The sequence below is a fragment of the Ambystoma mexicanum genome, assembly GCF_040938575.1.
Source record: "Ambystoma mexicanum isolate Mex_15411 chromosome 12 unlocalized genomic scaffold, UKY_AmexF1_1 Mex_chr12_unloc.1, whole genome shotgun sequence".
NCBI lineage: Eukaryota > Metazoa > Chordata > Amphibia > Caudata > Ambystomatidae > Ambystoma > Ambystoma mexicanum.
Genome location: NW_027182322.1, coordinates 335,274 through 355,377, shown reverse-complemented (window position 1 = coordinate 355,377; position 20,104 = coordinate 335,274). Strand labels below are relative to the sequence as shown.

Sequence of the window (20,104 nt, the reverse complement as noted above, 5' to 3'; positions counted from 1 at the left end):
TTTAAGTCCCAAACGAAAGGCAAACCTTGCTGTGCAATAAGTCTACTTACTGACTGCCAACATGGGGGCCGTTGCTGGTGGCCCCTAGAGCACTGAGGCCTCTTTCAACTGAAATAGTTAAAAAGCGCTGACATCATTGTGTAAAGTATAAACAGCATGGGATAATCTGATTATTTCGACTAGTTTAGTATTTTTTCCTCGATGACTAGAAAACAAACGCGCATTTTAAAATAAGAGCTTTATTTCAGTTCAGTGTCTATAGGTAATCTATACTACAGAAAAGGTTTGTCGGAAGTGGGATTCGAACCCACGCCTCCAGAGGAGACTGCGACCTGAACGCAGCGCCTTAGACCACTCGGCCATCCTGATGACTCCCTCTTCCTACTGCTTCACTCATAATGGCCATCTATACGTGACAGTGCTGCTTGATACATACTAAAATTGTTTTAGTATTTGTTATCATCTTTTGGTCAGAAATCCCGTAGGAACACATCAGATGTGTTCAATTCACCTGATTAGGAACATTTATTACTGATTAGGGTTATTTAGGATTTTTTTTACACGTCTTTCTGTCTTCTCTAGGGGGCCACTGATAACGTCTTAAATGTTTCAAAATAAAATATTCCATGAGGGTTCCACTTTAAGTCTTAAAAGGTGGCTGTTCTTGGATGTGCGTGGATGGAGGAGGCTGTGGGCAAGGCCAGGGCTTCTTTCAGTGCCCGGGAATGTCTTTCCTCGCCACGGAATGCTGCAGTCTGGAAACAGGAAGAGATACCTGAAATCTATTTTATTATGTGTAAGTTTACTTATATGCATTTATTTTATTCAAATATTCAATGTGTAAAAACAGCGAAAATAAAACTTTTCACCAAAGCCAAACAGCAGATAATTCAAATAGGGTTGGGGGTGAATTAAGGTAGAACACGCTAGCAGTTCTTATTACCCCATTTTAAGGAAAGCAGGATTGAATGTAATGTCGATAAGTGACAGATAAGGGATAAGTCGTTGTTTCTACTTTTATCTGCACCTCACAGCTTCGCCATGTAGTCCCCAGCATCTGCCTTCAGTATTAACCTCCTCCTCTGTCTTTGCTCCCCCATTCTGTCTGTCCTAGTCGCCTACCTCTGCTGGAGGCTTAGATTAGTACAGACCTGGACCACACCAGAGCAATTTACCAGACCCGGTGGGAGTCAGACAGACATACGTACATTTTGTCAATGGGCCCGATTCATAGAATGAATTGCGCGGAAAATAGGGTGCTTGCGCGCGAAATCGCGCGCAAGCGGCTGTTTGTGTATTCATGGAACACAATGTGTGGGGCTTACCAGAGACTTGCGAGGAATCCGTGCGGGTCCAACACATCACTGCAACACTACGAACGCCTTGCGCAAGACTCCCAGCGAAGGGGCGTACCGTCTTGCGCAGTCACCTAAAAAGGAGGTGGAACACATTAAAGGGGGAACAACAAGCGAAAATGTGGGCATAACGAGGGAAGTACCACAGTAAAATCCTCGCAACGCCCATACGCGCTAATATCCCGTATTCATGGAATTGAACAGGGCTCTCCGGCGCGTGGAAAAAGACGCACAAATCCGGAAACACGTACTCTACGCGAAACCTGGTGGAGGCGTCACTGCGCAGTAGAACAAAAGCAAAAAAAGGCAGCCCAAACAACAAACGTGCTTATACAGCTACGATGAATGTACATTTCTTGCAGCAGTGATCTTGGGACACCGCAGGAGGAGGAGGATGGGCAGGGTCCGGATTTTACTACCCAGGAACAGTCTTTTTGGGATGCTTGATGTCCAGGTTTATGCCAGGTATAGGTTTCCACCTCATATCATATTAGACCTGGTCATGAAGTGGGAAGATGACCTTACATCACCCACCCTTTCCTCCCAAGCAGTGAGCCCCTTGTTAAAGGTACTCAATGTACTGCATTGTTTGGCCACTGGGTCCTTTCAGAGGACAACTGCCATAGTTGGGGGTATTTCACTGCTTCACGACCTCCTGAGCGGTGTGCCTCTCATTGCCCAAGGCGTTGATGCTATCCGTGACTCGCTGCCAGTGGACCATACGCTGAGCAGGCGTGTGTGTGCTCCCTGGCTGCGTGAGCATGTCACGGTAGTGTAGGCACACATAGTCCATGAGGATCTGGATTTCATCATCATGGAAGCTCCTCCTCCTCGACGTGGCGGTCTCCTGTTCAGTGCATTGGGATTGAGCCTGTTCCGCTACTGCACGCTTTGCATTCTTGGATGGTCATGCAGACCCTGTGTGGCTGGGACCACTGAGGTCATTAGGGGCTGGAGCACTAATGGCCTGGACCATGGCATCACCCACTGATGCTGGGACAGTAGTTGCCCCTGAAGGTACCCGTACAGGGTGCTGGTGCCAGGTCCTTTAACTGGACGTCCCTTCCCCTTGGACGCACGGACAACTTCTGCCCCTGCGTCTCTGTGGATCTGGGCTGTGACAACCACAGCCATGGCTGCTGGTCCATGAGCCTGGGTGGTGGGGACTGGAGCTGCCCCTGCAGCTTCATGATCCTGGATGGTGGGGACAGCAGCAAGCCCTGCAGCTCCCTGACCCTCGGTGCTGGGGACATCAGCATCACCTTCAGCTCCCTGACCCTGTTGGGTGGGAGGCATAGCTCACCCTGCACATCCCCGACCCTGGTCACCTCGGCCAGCTCTGCCACCCTTCCCTCTTGTGGCCTTCCCACTCATGGCACAGAGTGATTTGTACAATGGGAGGTGCAGCAAGCAATTGTCCTGGGCAATTGGAGCCAGGGGGCAGGGTACGTGATGTAAAACGTACTAGTATGGTCCAGCAAGATGCTATATTACCCCTGGGGAAGACATAAATTGGATGCGTAACCCACAGGCACCCCAAATATCCAAAATGCGTGTACATGACCCCTCGGTAGCTCACGTGAAAAGTAAAAGCGTTATGCGGTACGCTGTGTCACCCAGCAACACAAAAAATGCATACGGAAGCACACGTAAGCTACTGTAATGTTAAGAATGGGGATACGCGATACACAGGGGCACCCAGAGTATGAATAATGCATACGTGACTCACCGTTAGTGTCTGCAAAAATAAAAATACACACGATTATGCGCAGAGGAAAATCCCCTCCAAAAGAAAATGGGTATGCGATACGATGCGTGTCACGTGACTTCTATAGATTCGTCAATGACGTGAACGCGTAGTGTTCTGCCTAGGTGCGCAGAGAAGGGCTCGAAGTGTGTAATGTACGTTTAATCCCATCACGAGACAAGGGCCTTTACTGTGCTGGTGGCAATTGCGGTTGCTTGACGCACATTACGGTACCTCCTGCCCACACTGCTGCTTGTCTTGCCTCTTCAGGCCCTGCTTTGCCACATTCCCCACTACAGTGCTGGTGCATGCTCAGGTCTGAGTGCCTGCCTGCAACCTGCACTGTCTTCTTGTGCCAGCTGCCACACTTTTGCCTGCAATCCCGTGTTGCCCCTGCAACCACCTCCACTGTACTTTCAGGGACTTGCACCTCTGCAAAGACCACTGTTGCTCCCTGACACTCATGCAGGACGCAGGAAGCCCATACCTGCCCCGGGGGTTCCATGTTTGCGACATCTGCATCATCTGGTGAGGGCAGCACCCCCACATCAAAGCAGAGGGCACCCAACTTCTCCGATATCGAAGTTGGCATCATGGTGTATCTGGTCCTGGATGCCTATGATGCCCTCTACAATCCAGGGACGCAGCTGGGCTGCGACGCAAGGCTGAGGATCTGGGATGAGATCAAGACTGCCATCAATACGAAAGGGGTGGCAGCCCGCACCAGGGACCGGGTGAGAAAATGTTGGGATGACCTCAAGACCCACAGCCATATCAAGTTGTTGGCAGCCCTCTGGAAGGAACCCACTGTGGAGGTGCACTGCGCAAGCTGCCACTGCTTCCACAGGACACAGCTGCGGGTACTTCAGAGGTTCTACCCAGAACTCCACTCCCAGTACTTGGCCTGGAAGAGACGTCTGGATCACGCTGTCGAGTACCCAAGGGGTTTATGCCCTTTGGCATTTGTGTGGCATGCATGTTTGCAAATGCCACATCCTCTTTGTGTTTTGTGTGTGTTGTGAGTTGCAGCTGTTCAGCGTCTCATGGCAATGGTCGACATTTGTTGTGTATGACAATGTATTGCAGCAATTGCGTGTTGATTGCTGGATGGTGCAGCGATGGCTTGTTGGTCACATGCAGGGTGTGTGTGTGTGTGGTGTAAGTTGCTTGGATATGGCAGGTGTGGACTGGATGGGTTGTGGGCATATGAGTTACATGCATGATTTGCAAGTCTATTGACTGATGCCTGTGTGTGTGCATTGTGTGTGACTTAGTTCATGGATGTGACATGATGACTGACTTGCCATGTTTATTTGTTGTGTGCCAGATATCCATTGGCACCCATTACTGATGTCAATGTTTCTCTCCTGTGCTTGTACAGTTGCTGCAGCTCATGGTTTACAAGCTACTCTTCCCTCATCACCCGTTCACCCACTCTGTATCCTACTGAAAAGCTCCCACTAGGTGCAATCAGGCTCAAACTGGCAGCCGTTATTTGGTGTTCTAGCAGAGCCCCAAGAGGAAGTCCCTCCCCTACACTGTTTCCCAATAAAATGGGTGTCTGTTACCAGCCAATTAGTTGGCCCATGCCTTTAAGTAGACCGGGGCTAGTCAATGCAGAGCCCCGGCAGTCTCCAAATAGGGCTTGCAAGCCGGGGTCCTGCTAGGGCTCAGCCCCAACTATCCCCAGTTACGCCAACCCTTCAGGCTGCCCTTTTAGCAAAAGCGATGCATTGTTAAAGGGCTGCCTGAGGCCGTCACCTCTCCTTTTTTCTAATTAGAAACATTGGCACTTGCAGGCAGTCCTTTAACCATCCGACACCTCGATGAAAGGGCTGCCTGCTGGGTGTTGGCTCCTCACTAAGAAACAAAAGGAGAAGTTAGGCAGCCCAGCCCGCCTTTTGTTTCTTAGTCAGAAGAGCTAGCCTCCAGCAAGCAGCCCATTCACTCAAGGTGCTGCATGGCGTAAGGGTTGCCTGTAGGGGGTCAACAACACCCACAGGCAGCCCTTTAACATCGTGGCTCCTTAATTGAAAGGGCTGCCTGCAGAGGCTAGCTCCTCTCATTAAGAAACAGAAGAGGAGCTGGGGGTGCTGTGGAATCATACCTTTGGTGTGCCCTACCTCTCCTTTTGTTTCTTAATCACAGGCTCTGACCCCTCCAACAGGCAGACTGTCAGCATGGCTTGGAATTCGTGATTTGGAATAAAAAGTAGAGGCTGGGCACACCCATTGGGGAGGGGCTCAAGTTATGGGATGTGGCCTAAGAGCACCCAACTGTACTTAGGTCACATCCCCATTTAGAGTGCACCTGCTCCTCTCACTTAAAGCACTGGTTGGCCCTATGCCAGGAGTGTAAATTACACTGTGTAATAGCAGTTGATCACCAGGAGACGAGCATCTATATGGGAGCTGTCTAACATTAAACTTTTGCTGAAAAGGACACCTCGTTTTTCAGCTCCCTGCTTGTGGGCCACATCATGATTACTCCTTCTTTATCAGCAAGGGGCTAGTGTAGAGAAAAAAGGTACCACAGAGACCCAAGGATACGCCTTGAAGGGCTCCAACAAACGCAGCTTGCAATGTGCGCACTGACATTTTAAGTCCCAAACGAAAGGCAAACATTGCTGTGCAATAAGTCTACTTACTGACTGCCAACATGGGGGCCGTTGCTGGTGGCCCCTAGAGCACTGAGGCCTCTTTCAACTGAAATAGTTAAAAAGCGCTGACATCATTGTGTAAAGTATAAACAGCATGGGATAATCTGATTATTTCGACTAGTTTAGTATTTTTTCCTCGATGACTAGAAAACAAACGCGCATTTTAAAATAAGAGCTTTATTTCAGTTCAGTGTCTATAGGTAATCTATACTACAGAAAAGGTTGTCAGAAGTGGGATTCGAACCCACGCCTCCAGAGGAGACTGCGACCTGAACGCAGCGCCTTAGACCACTCGGCCATCCTGACTACTTCCTTTTCCTAATGCTTCACTCATAATGGCCATCTATACGTGACAGTGCTGCTTGATACATACTAAAATTATTTTAGTATTTGTTATCATCTTTTGGTCAGAAATCCCGTAGGAACACATCAGATGTGTTCAATTCACCTGATTAGGAACATTTATTACTGATTAGGGTTATTTAGGATTTTTTTTACACGTCTTTCTGTCTTCTCTAGGGGGCCACTGATAACGTCTTAAATGTTTCAAAATAAAATATTCCATGAGGGTTCCACTTTAAGTCTTAAAAGGTGGCTGTTCTTGGATGTGCGTGGATGGAGGAGGCTGTGGGCAAGGCCAGGGCTTCTTTCAGTGCCCGGGAATGTCTTTCCTCGCCACGGAATGCTGCAGTCTGGAAACAGGAAGAGATACCTGAAATCTATTTTATTATGTGTAAGTTTACTTATATGCATTTATTTTATTCAAATATTCAATGTGTAAAAACAGCGAAAATAAAACTTTTCACCAAAGCCAAACAGCAGATAATTCAAATAGGGTTGGGGGTGAATTAAGGTAGAACACGCTAGCAGTTCTTATTACCCCATTTTAAGGAAAGCAGGATTGAATGTAATGTCGATAAGTGACAGATAAGGGATAAGTCGTTGTTTCTACTTTTATCTGCACCTCACAGCTTCGCCATGTAGTCCCCAGCATCTGCCTTCAGTATTAACCTCCTCCTCTGTCTTTGCTCCCCCATTCTGTCTGTCCTAGTCGCCTACCTCTGCTGGAGGCTTAGATTAGTACAGACCTGGACCACACCAGAGCAATTTACCAGACCCGGTGGGAGTCAGACAGACATACGTACATTTTGTCAATGGGCCCGATTCATAGAATGAATTGCGCGGAAAATAGGGTGCTTGCGCGCGAAATCGCGCGCAAGCGGCTGTTTGTGTATTCATGGAACACAATGTGTGGGGCTTACCAGAGACTTGCGAGGAATCCGTGCGGGTCCAACACATCACTGCAACACTACGAACGCCTTGCGCAAGACTCCCAGCGAAGGGGCGTACCGTCTTGCGCAGTCACCTAAAAAGGAGGTGGAACACATTAAAGGGGGAACAACAAGCGAAAATGTGGGCATAACGAGGGAAGTACCACAGTAAAATCCTCGCAACGCCCATACGCGCTAATATCCCGTATTCATGGAATTGAACAGGGCTCTCCGGCGCGTGGAAAAAGACGCACAAATCCGGAAACACGTACTCTACGCGAAACCTGGTGGAGGCGTCACTGCGCAGTAGAACAAAAGCAAAAAAAGGCAGCCCAAACAACAAACGTGCTTATACAGCTACGATGAATGTACATTTCTTGCAGCAGTGATCTTGGGACACCGCAGGAGGAGGAGGATGGGCAGGGTCCGGATTTTACTACCCAGGAACAGTCTTTTTGGGATGCTTGATGTCCAGGTTTATGCCAGGTATAGGTTTCCACCTCATATCATATTAGACCTGGTCATGAAGTGGGAAGATGACCTTACATCACCCACCCTTTCCTCCCAAGCAGTGAGCCCCTTGTTAAAGGTACTCAATGTACTGCATTGTTTGGCCACTGGGTCCTTTCAGAGGACAACTGCCATAGTTGGGGGTATTTCACTGCTTCACGACCTCCTGAGCGGTGTGCCTCTCATTGCCCAAGGCGTTGATGCTATCCGTGACTCGCTGCCAGTGGACATACGCTGAGCAGGCGTGTGTGTGCTCCCTGGCTGCGTGAGCATGTCACGGTAGTGTAGGCACACATAGTCCATGAGGATCTGGATTTCATCATCATGGAAGCTCCTCCTCCTCGACGTGGCGGTCTCCTGTTCAGTGCATTGGGATTGAGCCTGTTCCGCTACTGCACGCTTTGCATTCTTGGATGGTCATGCAGACCCTGTGTGGCCGGGACCACTGAGGTCATTAGGGGCTGGAGCACTAATGGCCTGGACCATGGCATCACCCACTGATGCTGGGACAGTAGTTGCCCCTGAAGGTACCCGTACAGGGTGCTGGTGCCAGGTCCTTTAACTGGACGTCCCTTCCCCTTGGACGCACGGACAACTTCTGCCCCTGCGTCTCTGTGGATCTGGGCTGTGACAACCACAGCCATGGCTGCTGGTCCATGAGCCTGGGTGGTGGGGACTGGAGCTGCCCCTGCAGCTTCATGATCCTGGATGGTGGGGACAGCAGCAAGCCCTGCAGCTCCCTGACCCTCGGTGCTGGGGACATCAGCATCACCTTCAGCTCCCTGACCCTGTTGGGTGGGAGGCATAGCTCACCCTGCACATCCCCGACCCTGGTCACCTCGGCCAGCTCTGCCACCCTTCCCTCTTGTGGCCTTCCCACTCATGGCACAGAGTGATTTGTACAATGGGAGGTGCAGCAAGCAATTGTCCTGGGCAATTGGAGCCAGGGGGCAGGGTACGTGATGTAAAACGTACTAGTATGGTCCAGCAAGATGCTATATTACCCCTGGGGAAGACATAAATTGGATGCGTAACCCACAGGCACCCCAAATATCCAAAATGCGTGTACATGACCCCTCGGTAGCTCACGTGAAAAGTAAAAGCGTTATGCGGTACGCTGTGTCACCCAGCAACACAAAAAATGCATACGGAAGCACACGTAAGCTACTGTAATGTTAAGAATGGGGATACGCGATACACAGGGGCACCCAGAGTATGAATAATGCATACGTGACTCACCGTTAGTGTCTGCAAAAATAAAAATACACACGATTATGCGCAGAGGAAAATCCCCTCCAAAAGAAAATGGGTATGCGATACGATGCGTGTCACGTGACTTCTATAGATTCGTCAATGACGTGAACGCGTAGTGTTCTGCCTAGGTGCGCAGAGAAGGGCTCGAAGTGTGTAATGTACGTTTAATCCCATCACGAGACAAGGGCCTTTACTGTGCTGGTGGCAATTGCGGTTGCTTGACGCACATTACGGTACCTCCTGCCCACACTGCTGCTTGTCTTGCCTCTTCAGGCCCTGCTTTGCCACATTCCCCACTACAGTGCTGGTGCATGCTCAGGTCTGAGTGCCTGCCTGCAACCTGCACTGTCTTCTTGTGCCAGCTGCCACACTTTTGCCTGCAATCCCGTGTTGCCCCTGCAACCACCTCCACTGTACTTTCAGGGACTTGCACCTCTGCAAAGACCACTGTTGCTCCCTGACACTCATGCAGGACGCAGGAAGCCCATACCTGCCCCGGGGGTTCCATGTTTGCGACATCTGCATCATCTGGTGAGGGCAGCACCCCCACATCAAAGCAGAGGGCACCCAACTTCTCCGATATCGAAGTTGGCATCATGGTGTATCTGGTCCTGGATGCCTATGATGCCCTCTACAATCCAGGGACGCAGCTGGGCTGCGACGCAAGGCTGAGGATCTGGGATGAGATCAAGACTGCCATCAATACGAAAGGGGTGGCAGCCCGCACCAGGGACCGGGTGAGAAAATGTTGGGATGACCTCAAGACCCACAGCCATATCAAGTTGTTGGCAGCCCTCTGGAAGGAACCCACTGTGGAGGTGCACTGCGCAAGCTGCCACTGCTTCCACCGGACACAGCTGCGGGTACTTCAGAGGTTCTACCCAGAACTCCACTCCCAGTACTTGGCCTGGAAGAGACGTCTGGATCACGCTGTCGAGTACCCAAGGGGTTTATGCCCTTTGGCATTTGTGTGGCATGCATGTTTGCAAATGCCACATCCTCTTTGTGTTTTGTGTGTGTTGTGAGTTGCAGCTGTTCAGCGTCTCATGGCAATGGTCGACATTTGTTGTGTATGACAATGTATTGCAGCAATTGCGTGTTGATTGCTGGATGGTGCAGCGATGGCTTGTTGGTCACATGCAGGGTGTGTGTGTGTGTGGTGTAAGTTGCTTGGATATGGCAGGTGTGGACTGGATGGGTTGTGGGCATATGAGTTACATGCATGATTTGCAAGTCTATTGACTGATGCCTGTGTGTGTGCATTGTGTGTGACTTAGTTCATGGATGTGACATGATGACTGACTTGCCATGTTTATTTGTTGTGTGCCAGATATCCATTGGCACCCATTACTGATGTCAATGTTTCTCTCCTGTGCTTGTACAGTTGCTGCAGCTCATGGTTTACAAGCTACTCTTCCCTCATCACCCGTTCACCCACTCTGTATCCTACTGAAAAGCTCCCACTAGGTGCAATCAGGCTCAAACTGGCAGCCGTTATTTGGTGTTCTAGCAGAGCCCCAAGAGGAAGTCCCTCCCCTACACTGTTTCCCAATAAAATGGGTGTCTGTTACCAGCCAATTAGTTGGCCCATGCCTTTAAGTAGACCGGGGCTAGTCAATGCAGAGCCCCGGCAGTCTCCAAATAGGGCTTGCAAGCCGGGGTCCTGCTAGGGCTCAGCCCCAACTATCCCCAGTTACGCCAACCCTTCAGGCTGCCCTTTTAGCAAAAGCGATGCATTGTTAAAGGGCTGCCTGAGGCCGTCACCTCTCCTTTTTTCTAATTAGAAACATTGGCACTTGCAGGCAGTCCTTTAACCATCCGACACCTCGATGAAAGGGCTGCCTGCTGGGTGTTGGCTCCTCACTAAGAAACAAAAGGAGAAGTTAGGCAGCCCAGCCCGCCTTTTGTTTCTTAGTCAGAAGAGCTAGCCTCCAGCAAGCAGCCCATTCACTCAAGGTGCTGCATGGCGTAAGGGTTGCCTGTAGGGGGTCAACAACACCCACAGGCAGCCCTTTAACATCGTGGCTCCTTAATTGAAAGGGCTGCCTGCAGAGGCTAGCTCCTCTCATTAAGAAACAGAAGAGGAGCTGGGGGTGCTGTGGAATCATACCTTTGGTGTGCCCTACCTCTCCTTTTGTTTCTTAATCACAGGCTCTGACCCCTCCAACAGGCAGACTGTCAGCATGGCTTGGAATTCGTGATTTGGAATAAAAAGTAGAGGCTGGGCACACCCATTGGGGAGGGGCTCAAGTTATGGGATGTGGCCTAAGAGCACCCAACTGTACTTAGGTCACATCCCCATTTAGAGTGCACCTGCTCCTCTCACTTAAAGCACTGGTTGGCCCTATGCCAGGAGTGTAAATTACACTGTGTAATAGCAGTTGATCACCAGGAGACGAGCATCTATATGGGAGCTGTCTAACATTAAACTTTTGCTGAAAAGGACACCTCGTTTTTCAGCTCCCTGCTTGTGGGCCACATCATGATTACTCCTTCTTTATCAGCAAGGGGCTAGTGTAGAGAAAAAAGGTACCACAGAGACCCAAGGATACGCCTTGAAGGGCTCCAACAAACGCAGCTTGCAATGTGCGCACTGACATTTTAAGTCCCAAACGAAAGGCAAACATTGCTGTGCAATAAGTCTACTTACTGACTGCCAACATGGGGGCCGTTGCTGGTGGCCCCTAGAGCACTGAGGCCTCTTTCAACTGAAATAGTTAAAAAGCGCTGACATCATTGTGTAAAGTATAAACAGCATGGGATAATCTGATTATTTCGACTAGTTTAGTATTTTTTCCTCGATGACTAGAAAACAAACGCGCATTTTAAAATAAGAGCTTTATTTCAGTTCAGTGTCTATAGGTAATCTATACTACAGAAAAGGTTGTCAGAAGTGGGATTCGAACCCACGCCTCCAGAGGAGACTGCGACCTGAACGCAGCGCCTTAGACCACTCGGCCATCCTGACTACTTCCTTTTTCCTAATGCTTCACTCATAATGGCCATCTATACGTGACAGTGCTGCTTGAAACATACTAAAATTATTTTAGTATTTGTTATCATCTTTTGGTCAGAAATCCCGTAGGAACACATCAGATGTGTTCAATTCACCTGATTAGGAACATTTATTACTGATTAGGGTTATTTAGGATTTTTTTTACACGTCTTTCTGTCTTCTCTAGGGGGCCACTGATAACGTCTTAAATGTTTCAAAATAAAATATTCCATGAGGGTTCCACTTTAAGTCTTAAAAGGTGGCTGTTCTTGGATGTGCGTGGATGGAGGAGGCTGTGGGCAAGGCCAGGGCTTCTTTCAGTGCCCGGGAATGTCTTTCCTCGCCACGGAATGCTGCAGTCTGGAAACAGGAAGAGATACCTGAAATCTATTTTATTATGTGTAAGTTTACTTATATGCATTTATTTTATTCAAATATTCAATGTGTAAAAACAGCGAAAATAAAACTTTTCACCAAAGCCAAACAGCAGATAATTCAAATAGGGTTGGGGGTGAATTAAGGTAGAACACGCTAGCAGTTCTTATTACCCCATTTTAAGGAAAGCAGGATTGAATGTAATGTCGATAAGTGACAGATAAGGGATAAGTCGTTGTTTCTACTTTTATCTGCACCTCACAGCTTCGCCATGTAGTCCCCAGCATCTGCCTTCAGTATTAACCTCCTCCTCTGTCTTTGCTCCCCCATTCTGTCTGTCCTAGTCGCCTATCTCTGCTGGAGGCTTAGATTAGTACAGACCTGGACCACACCAGAGCAATTTACCAGACCCGGTGGGAGTCAGACAGACATACGTACATTTTGTCAATGGGCCCGATTCATAGAATGAATTGCGCGGAAAATAGGGTGCTTGCGCGCGAAATCGCGCGCAAGCGGCTGTTTGTGTATTCATGGAACACAATGTGTGGGGCTTACCAGAGACTTGCGAGGAATCCGTGCGGGTCCAACACATCACTGCAACACTACGAACGCCTTGCGCAAGACTCCCAGCGAAGGGGCGTACCGTCTTGCGCAGTCACCTAAAAAGGAGGTGGAACACATTAAAGGGGGAACAACAAGCGAAAATGTGGGCATAACGAGGGAAGTACCACAGTAAAATCCTCGCAACGCCCATACGCGCTAATATCCCGTATTCATGGAATTGAACAGGGCTCTCCGGCGCGTGGAAAAAGACGCACAAATCCGGAAACACGTACTCTACGCGAAACCTGGTGGAGGCGTCACTGCGCAGTAGAACAAAAGCAAAAAAAGGCAGCCCAAACAACAAACGTGCTTATACAGCTACGATGAATGTACATTTCTTGCAGCAGTGATCTTGGGACACCGCAGGAGGAGGAGGATGGGCAGGGTCCGGATTTTACTACCCAGGAACAGTCTTTTTGGGATGCTTGATGTCCAGGTTTATGCCAGGTATAGGTTTCCACCTCATATCATATTAGACCTGGTCATGAAGTGGGAAGATGACCTTACATCACCCACCCTTTCCTCCCAAGCAGTGAGCCCCTTGTTAAAGGTACTCAATGTACTGCATTGTTTGGCCACTGGGTCCTTTCAGAGGACAACTGCCATAGTTGGGGGTATTTCACTGCTTCACGACCTCCTGAGCGGTGTGCCTCTCATTGCCCAAGGCGTTGATGCTATCCGTGACTCGCTGCCAGTGGACCATACGCTGAGCAGGCGTGTGTGTGCTCCCTGGCTGCGTGAGCATGTCACGGTAGTGTAGGCACACATAGTCCATGAGGATCTGGATTTCATCATCATGGAAGCTCCTCCTCCTCGACGTGGCGGTCTCCTGTTCAGTGCATTGGGATTGAGCCTGTTCCGCTACTGCACGCTTTGCATTCTTGGATGGTCATGCAGACCCTGTGTGGCCGGGACCACTGAGGTCATTAGGGGCTGGAGCACTAATCGCCTGGACCATGGCATCACCCACTGATGCTGGGACAGTAGTTGCCCCTGAAGGTACCCGTACAGGGTGCTGGTGCCAGGTCCTTTAACTGGACGTCCCTTCCCCTTGGACGCACGGACAACTTCTGCCCCTGCGTCTCTGTGGATCTGGGCTGTGACAACCACAGCCATGGCTGCTGGTCCATGAGCCTGGGTGGTGGGGACTGGAGCTGCCCCTGCAGCTTCATGATCCTGGATGGTGGGGACAGCAGCAAGCCCTGCAGCTCCCTGACCCTCGGTGCTGGGGACATCAGCATCACCTTCAGCTCCCTGACCCTGTTGGGTGGGAGGCATTGCTCACCCTGCACATCCCCGACCCTGGTCACCTCGGCCAGCTCTGCCACCCTTCCCTCTTGTGGCCTTCCCACTCATGGCACAGAGTGATTTGTACAATGGGAGGTGCAGCAAGCAATTGTCCTGGGCAATTGGAGCCAGGGGGCAGGGTACGTGATGTAAAACGTACTAGTATGGTCCAGCAAGATGCTATATTACCCCTGGGGAAGACATAAATTGGATGCGTAACCCACAGGCACCCCAAATATCCAAAATGCGTGTACATGACCCCTCGGTAGCTCACGTGAAAAGTAAAAGCGTTATGCGGTACGCTGTGTCACCCAGCAACACAAAAAATGCATACGGAAGCACACGTAAGCTACTGTAATGTTAAGAATGGGGATACGCGATACACAGGGGCACCCAGAGTATGAATAATGCATACGTGACTCACCGTTAGTGTCTGCAAAAATAAAAATACACACGATTATGCGCAGAGGAAAATCCCCTCCAAAAGAAAATGGGTATGCGATACGATGCGTGTCACGTGACTTCTATAGATTCGTCAATGACGTGAACGCGTAGTGTTCTGCCTAGGTGCGCAGAGAAGGGCTCGAAGTGTGTAATGTACGTTTAATCCCATCACGAGACAAGGGCCTTTACTGTGCTGGTGGCAATTGCGGTTGCTTGACGCACATTACGGTACCTCCTGCCCACACTGCTGCTTGTCTTGCCTCTTCAGGCCCTGCTTTGCCACATTCCCCACTACAGTGCTGGTGCATGCTCAGGTCTGAGTGCCTGCCTGCAACCTGCACTGTCTTCTTGTGCCAGCTGCCACACTTTTGCCTGCAATCCCGTGTTGCCCCTGCAACCACCTCCACTGTACTTTCAGGGACTTGCACCTCTGCAAAGACCACTGTTGCTCCCTGACACTCATGCAGGACGCAGGAAGCCCATACCTGCCCCGGGGGTTCCATGTTTGCGACATCTGCATCATCTGGTGAGGGCAGCACCCCCACATCAAAGCAGAGGGCACCCAACTTCTCCGATATCGAAGTTGGCATCATGGTGTATCTGGTCCTGGATGCCTATGATGCCCTCTACAATCCAGGGACGCAGCTGGGCTGCGACGCAAGGCTGAGGATCTGGGATGAGATCAAGACTGCCATCAATACGAAAGGGGTGGCAGCCCGCACCAGGGACCGGGTGAGAAAATGTTGGGATGACCTCAAGACCCACAGCCATATCAAGTTGTTGGCAGCCCTCTGGAAGGAACCCACTGTGGAGGTGCACTGCGCAAGCTGCCACTGCTTCCACCGGACACAGCTGCGGGTACTTCAGAGGTTCTACCCAGAACTCCACTCCCAGTACTTGGCCTGGAAGAGACGTCTGGATCACGCTGTCGAGTACCCAAGGGGTTTATGCCCTTTGGCATTTGTGTGGCATGCATGTTTGCAAATGCCACATCCTCTTTGTGTTTTGTGTGTGTTGTGAGTTGCAGCTGTTCAGCGTCTCATGGCAATGGTCGACATTTGTTGTGTATGACAATGTATTGCAGCAATTGCGTGTTGATTGCTGGATGGTGCAGCGATGGCTTGTTGGTCACATGCAGGGTGTGTGTGTGTGTGGTGTAAGTTGCTTGGATATGGCAGGTGTGGACTGGATGGGTTGTGGGCATATGAGTTACATGCATGATTTGCAAGTCTATTGACTGATGCCTATGTGTGTGCATTGTGTGTGACTTAGTTCATGGATGTGACATGATGACTGACTTGCCATGTTTATTTGTTGTGTGCCAGATATCCATTGGCACCCATTACTGATGTCAATGTTTCTCTCCTGTGCTTGTACAGTTGCTGCAGCTCATGGTTTACAAGCTACTCTTCCCTCATCACCCGTTCACCCACTCTGTATCCTACTGAAAAGCTCCCACTAGGTGCAATCAGGCTCAAACTGGCAGCCGTTATTTGGTGTTCTAGCAGAGCCCCAAGAGGAAGTCCCTCCCCTACACTGTTTCCCAATAAAATGGGTGTCTGTTACCAGCCAATTAGTTGGCCCATGCCTTTAAGTAGACCGGGGCTAGTCAATGCAGAGCCCCGGCAGTCTCCAAATAGGGCTTGCAAGCCGGGGTCCTGCTAGGGCTCAGCCCCAACTATCCCCAGTTACGCCAACCCTTCAGGCTGCCCTTTTAGCAAAAGCGATGCATTGTTAAAGGGCTGCCTGAGGCCGTCACCTCTCCTTTTTTCTAATTAGAAACATTGGCACTTGCAGGCAGTCCTTTAACCATCCGACACCTCGATGAAAGGGCTGCCTGCTGGGTGTTGGCTCCTCACTAAGAAACAAAAGGAGAAGTTAGGCAGCCCAGCCCGCCTTTTGTTTCTTAGTCAGAAGAGCTAGCCTCCAGCAAGCAGCCCATTCACTCAAGGTGCTGCATGGCGTAAGGGTTGCCTGTAGGGGGTCAACAACACCCACAGGCAGCCCTTTAACATCGTGGCTCCTTAATTGAAAGGGCTGCCTGCAGAGGCTAGCTCCTCTCATTAAGAAACAGAAGAGGAGCTGGGGGTGCTGTGGAATCATACCTTTGGTGTGCCCTACCTCTCCTTTTGTTTCTTAATCACAGGCTCTGACCCCTCCAACAGGCAGACTGTCAGCATGGCTTGGAATTCGTGATTTGGAATAAAAAGTAGAGGCTGGGCACACCCATTGGGGAGGGGCTCAAGTTATGGGATGTGGCCTAAGAGCACCCAACTGTACTTAGGTCACATCCCCATTTAGAGTGCACCTGCTCCTCTCACTTAAAGCACTGGTTGGCCCTATGCCAGGAGTGTAAATTACACTGTGTAATAGCAGTTGATCACCAGGAGACGAGCATCTATATGGGAGCTGTCTAACATTAAACTTTTGCTGAAAAGGACACCTCGTTTTTCAGCTCCCTGCTTGTGGGCCACATCATGATTACTCCTTCTTTATCAGCAAGGGGCTAGTGTAGAGAAAAAAGGTACCACAGAGACCCAAGGATACGCCTTGAAGGGCTCCAACAAACGCAGCTTGCAATGTGCGCACTGACATTTTAAGTCCCAAACGAAAGGCAAACATTGCTGTGCAATAAGTCTACTTACTGACTGCCAACATGGGGGCCGTTGCTGGTGGCCCCTAGAGCACTGAGGCCTCTTTCAACTGAAATAGTTAAAAAGCGCTGACATCATTGTGTAAAGTATAAACAGCATGGGATAATCTGATTATTTCGACTAGTTTAGTATTTTTTCCTCGATGACTAGAAAACAAACGCGCATTTTAAAATAAGAGCTTTATTTCAGTTCAGTGTCTATAGGTAATCTATACTACAGAAAAGGTTGTCAGAAGTGGGATTCGAACCCACGCCTCCAGAGGAGACTGCGACCTGAACGCAGCGCCTTAGACCACTCGGCCATCCTGACTACTTCCTTTTTCCTAATGCTTCACTCATAATGGCCATCTATACGTGACAGTGCTGCTTGATACATACTAAAATTATTTTAGTATTTGTTATCATCTTTTGGTCAGAAATCCCGTAGGAACACATCAGATGTGTTCAATTCACCTGATTAGGAACATTTATTACTGATTAGGGTTATTTAGGATTTTTTTACACGTCTTTCTGTCTTCTCTAGGGGGCCACTGATAACGTCTTAAATGTTTCAAAATAAAATATTCCATGAGGGTTCCACTTTAAGTCTTAAAAGGTGGCTGTTCTTGGATGTGCGTGGATGGAGGAGGCTGTGGGCAAGGCCAGGGCTTCTTTCAGTGCCCGGGAATGTCTTTCCTCGCCGCGGAATGCTGCAGTCTGGAAACAGGAAGAGATACCTGAAATCTATTTTATTATGTGTAAGTTTACTTATATGCATTTATTTTATTCAAATGTTCAATGTGTAAAAACAGCGAAAATAAAACTTCACCAAAGCCAAACAGCAGATAATTCAAATAGGGTTGGGGGTGAATTAAGGTAGAACACGCTAGCAGTTCTTATTACCCCATTTTAAGGAAAGCAGGATTGAATGTAATGTCGATAAGTGACAGATAAGGGATAAGTCGTTGTTTCTACTTTTATCTGCACCTCACAGCTTCGCCATATAGTCCCCAGCATCTGCCTTCAGTATTAACCTCCTCCTCTGTCTTTGCTCCCCCATTCTGTCTGTCCTAGTCGCCTACCTCTGCTGGAGGCTTAGATTAGTACAGACCTGGACCACACCAGAGCAATTTACCAGGCCCGGTGGGAGTCAGACAGACATACGTACATTTTGTCAATGGGCCCGATTCATAGAATGAATTGCGCGGAAAATAGGGTGCTTGCGCGCGAAATCGCGCGCAAGCGGCTGTTTGTGTATTCATGGAACACAATGCGTGGGGCTTACCAGAGACTTGCGAGGAATCCGTGCGGGTCCAACACATCACTGCAACACTACGAACGCCTTGCGCAAGACTCCCAGCGAAGGGGCGTACCGTCTTGCGCAGTCACCTAAAAAGGAGGTGGAACACATTAAAGGGGGAACAACAAGCGAAAATGTGGGCATAACGAGGGAAGTACCACAGTAAAATCCTCGCAACGCCCATACGCGCTAATATCCTGTATTCATGGAATTGAACAGGACTCTCCGGCGCGTGGAAAAAGATGCACAAATCCGGAAACACGTACTCTACGCGAAACCTGGTGGAGGCGTCACTGCGCAGTAGAACAAAAGCAAAAAATGGCAGCGCAAACAACAAACGTGCTTATACAACTACGATGAATGTACATTTCTTGCAGCAGTGATCTTGGGATACCGCAGGAGGAGGAGGATGGGCAGGGTCCGGATTTTACTACCCAGGAACAGTCTTTTTGGGATGCTTGATGTCCAGGTTTATGCCAGGTATAGGTTTCCACCTCATATCATATTAGACCTGGTCATGAAGTGGGAAGATGACCTTACATCACCCACCCTTTCCTCCCAAGCAGTGAGCCCCTTGTTAAAGGTACTCAATGTACTGCATTGTTTGGCCACTGGGTCCTTTCAGAGGACAACTGCCATAGTTGGGGGTATTTCACTGCTTCACGACCTCCTGAGCGGTGTGCCTCTCATTGCCCAAGGCGTTGATGCTATCCGTGACTCGCTGCCAGTGGACCATACGCTGAGCAGGCGTGTGTGTGCTCCCTGGCTGCGTGAGCATGTCACGGTAGTGTAGGCACACATAGTCCATGAGGATCTGGATTTCATCATCATGGAAACTCCTCTTCCTCAACGTGGCGGTCTCCTGTTCAGTGCATTGGGATTGAGCCTGTTCTGCTACTGCACGCTTTGCATTCTTGGATGGTCATGCAGACCCTGTGTGGCTGGGACCACTGAGGTCATTAGGGGCTGGAGCACTAGTGGCCTGGACCATGGCATCACCCACTGATGCTGGGACAGTAGTTGCCCCTGAAGGTACCCGTACAGGGTGCTGGTGCCAGGTCCTTTAACTGGACGTCCCTTCCCCTTGGACGCACGGACAACTTCTGCCCCTGCGTCTCTGTGGATCTGGGCTGTGACAACCACAGCCATGGCTGCTGGTCCATGAGCCTGGGTGGTGGGGACTGCAGCTGCCCCTGCAGCTTCATGATCCTGGATGGTGGGGACAGCAGCAAGCCCTGCAGCTCCCTAACCCTCGGTGCTGGGGACATCAGCATCACCTGCAGCTCCCTGACCCTGTTGGGTGGGAGGCATAGCTCACCCTGCACATCCCCGACCCTGGTCACCTCGGCCAGCTCTGCCACCCTTCCCTCTTGTGGCCTTCCCACTCATGGCACAGAGTGATTTGTACAATGGGAGGTGCAGCAAGCAATTGTCCTGGGCAATTGGATCCAGGGGGCAGGGTACGTAATGTAAAACGTACTAGTATGGTCCAGCAAGATGCTATATTACCCCTGGGGGAGAAATAAATGGGATGCGTAACCCACAGGCACCCCAAATATCAAAAATGCGTGTACGTGACCCCTCGGTAGCTCACGTGAAAAGTAAAAGCGTTATGCGGTACGCTGTGTCACCCAGCAACACATAAAATGCATACACGAAGCACACGTAAGCT

At 49.8% G+C, this 20,104-nt stretch overlaps 4 non-coding genes across 4 annotated transcripts; all 4 read right to left on the bottom strand.

Annotated features, from left to right (window-relative positions):
- Nucleotides 1-286: 286 nt before the first annotated feature.
- On the bottom strand, nt 287-369 carry TRNAL-CAG (transfer RNA leucine (anticodon CAG)). Its single transcript has one exon. It is a non-coding gene; the product is annotated as a tRNA-Leu (tRNA).
- A 5,615-nt stretch (nt 370-5,984) lies between these two features.
- TRNAL-CAG (transfer RNA leucine (anticodon CAG)) lies at nt 5,985-6,067 on the bottom strand. The gene has a single exon. It is a non-coding gene; the product is annotated as a tRNA-Leu (tRNA).
- A 5,614-nt stretch (nt 6,068-11,681) lies between these two features.
- Nucleotides 11,682-11,764, bottom strand: TRNAL-CAG (transfer RNA leucine (anticodon CAG)). The gene has a single exon. It is a non-coding gene; the product is annotated as a tRNA-Leu (tRNA).
- Nucleotides 11,765-17,380: 5,616 nt separating this feature from the next.
- Nucleotides 17,381-17,463, bottom strand: TRNAL-CAG (transfer RNA leucine (anticodon CAG)). Its single transcript has one exon. It is a non-coding gene; the product is annotated as a tRNA-Leu (tRNA).
- Between the last annotated feature and the right edge of the window lie 2,641 nt (nt 17,464-20,104).